Source organism: Exserohilum turcica (assembly GCF_000359705.1).
Source record: "Exserohilum turcica Et28A unplaced genomic scaffold SETTUscaffold_32, whole genome shotgun sequence".
NCBI classification, from domain to species: Eukaryota; Fungi; Ascomycota; class Dothideomycetes; order Pleosporales; family Pleosporaceae; genus Exserohilum; species Exserohilum turcicum.
This window is the reverse complement of record NW_007360159.1, coordinates 3,397-6,020: the sequence shown is the minus strand read 5'-3', so window position 1 is coordinate 6,020 and position 2,624 is coordinate 3,397.

Genomic DNA, 2,624 nt, shown 5'->3' with positions numbered 1-2,624 from the left:
GGGGGCGGTCTGTGCGTTCTCGAAGATTTTCGCATTTCGAACACGTCGCAAGAATACCGACAATACCCCCTCTAGCACCTCAACGAGAGGGCTGCACACATTAGAGGTGGCGTAAATCGGTTTCTCGCGACGTGTTACCCCTATATCTGATAGAAAATTGACGAGTTTTGATGAAAGATTTCTGCTTAAAAGTTGGTGTGTGTAAGCAGTGCTTAGTTAGCACAAGGGTTATAGTAACCCTGTGCCTTAGCATAAACCTCCCAAACCTAAGAGCTTGGCCCTATCAAGCTCACCTCCACTATACACTAAATACCCCTCTCTAAAGTACCCCCTAGTTCCTTCCTGGTTGCAATTTGTTCACCCCCCCTATCTGTCCTATCCCTTACATCCAGCCATCTTGTCTTCCCTGCAGCTTCCATGCAGACGCTGGGTTCTCTGCTCCTAACCTGGCGTCTGTGCCTTACTTTTGTGCTCCTTTCCTCAGTCAACTACTACGCCTTAGTTGCACACTTAGACTAGTAACTTGGCGCAATAGAGAGGGAGAGTGAAGCGATTGCGGCGGCAACAACAAACTAGAACTAACACTAGAGCTATAATAGCGCTAAGCTAGTGTGCTAGGAGGCAAATTGTAAGTTAAGAAGGACAACCTCCTAGATTAAGACATTAGGAGGCCTATAGCCTGCGCAGCCAAGTTCTTATTAGGTTCTAGCGTAAGTTCTGTCTGCAGATAGTTAATCGCGTTAGCTTTAGAGAAGTCCTTATCTTATTTAATCTAGTCTCCCACCTGGTTTAGATGTACTCTATTGTTTGTAAAGAACGATTAATCTAGTATGCCTTCTATAGGGTTAGCACGAAAAGCATCTTGTTCTAGCTTTATAATTAATAGTAGTAGGCATTTTAGCTATTTAATCGCGGCATCTCTAGTATCTAGGATAAAGTCTTAGATTAACTCTGCTGTTTTGTTCACGATCTCCTCTTAGAACTCTTCTTGCACTAATAGATTGTCCTAATAAGCTTGTCTAACTAAGGCCTTTTAGATGTAAGAATTAAAGTTAAACTTAACGTTAGCTAGAAAAGCCTAATTAATCCTACTATACTTGTTTAGGAAGCTAGATAGAGAGCTTAGGAGTGCTATAAGCGTCTAATAAGCCTTAAGGATATCTTCGTAGGTTCCTATAGCTAGTACCTCTATCACACTATCATGCATAGCAACATACTAAGGCAGAATTGTACGACAGTTCTTAGTAGCCGGCCCTGTGGAGCCATGTAGGAGCAGGGGGTTAGTGATGCAGGCTTCTCCTTTTTTGCAAGGTGTGCGTCTCTATCATACTTTAGGAAACTGTTTCCTAAGCTCTTTAGGCTAGTTAACTACATCCTTCTAACCCTAGATTTCCGTGCTAGCTTCCTTTATACCCTTATCCTTCCTCTACTTTATATACTCTTAAATATGCTTATAGAAGCTTTCTATTACTAAAGTATAGTTCTTCTTATCTTTATCGTCTACTAAGACGCTTCCTTAAATCATGTCTACTCCTAAATCCTCCTGCATAGCCTAGGTTAGGTTTAAGTTAATGTAAGTGAATGCTGTCTTGTTACTAGGCTTCGCGAACTTAGTATAGTATAGGTATAAGACTAGAGTGTGCTCCTAGCGTAGTACTACGTATAAGAGCTAGTACTTAATATTAGCGCAGATAATCTATTAGACTAGCAAGTAGTATATCACATAAGACTATCCTAAGTTCTCTTGTCCTTAGATGTGGCGTTAGTAGTAGTTGTACATTGCAAAGCTCCTATTAATTAATAGCCTAATACCTTCCTCTTACAGCTATATAACGCTTTTTACTATAATAGAACCTTTCTTCTTATATTACTTATTGAGTAAGTTCTATCCTATTATTTTGCTAATTTTCTTCTAGTCTAGCTTATTAAAACATGCGCAAGGCTTAGAATAGTAGTAGTAGCTAGCTAAGTTATTATCCTATTAGTATTAGTAGTAGTGCTTAAGAAAGAGACTACCTTTAAGAGAATCTAACTTAATTTTTCTCTATCGCGGCTTAAGTATGTAGAGAGCTAAAAGAGTCAAGACTATTAGATCTTAGTTAAGGTTATTAGTAATAAGGCCTATGCCCCTAGTAGCAGCGACGGTGTGGGTGTAGCATATACAGACTGTCTAGACCTTCCCTCCTTAAGCGCAGCATTCTTAGTACCACGTATTACAAAGGATAACTCTCTCTAGGTTTGTTAGAGGTTTGTATTAATCTACAGCTTAGCGTATAATAGCAAAAAAAAAGAGAGCTCTTATTAGCATATTAATAGTCTTTTTTAACTACCTTTTAGAAAGCATTATTGATCTTAGTGTTATTATCAATTATAGTGTTATTTAGTGTTTAGTTAATTTACTTAGTAGCTACTTAGTCTAATAAGTAGTGGCGTGTCCTTGTGCGTGCGCTCTATAGTAGAGGTAGATTAGAGAAAGTAGTTCCTGTAAAACCACGGCGCGGTTCTTAGGCCTTCCTAGTAAGGGTACTTACCTTCTATGCTACTAGGGTACTAGCGCAGATAGTCTCTATCTCTAATATTGCTAAAGTAGTCTGCTAAGATAGTGTCTAAGGTGCGCTTAGTAA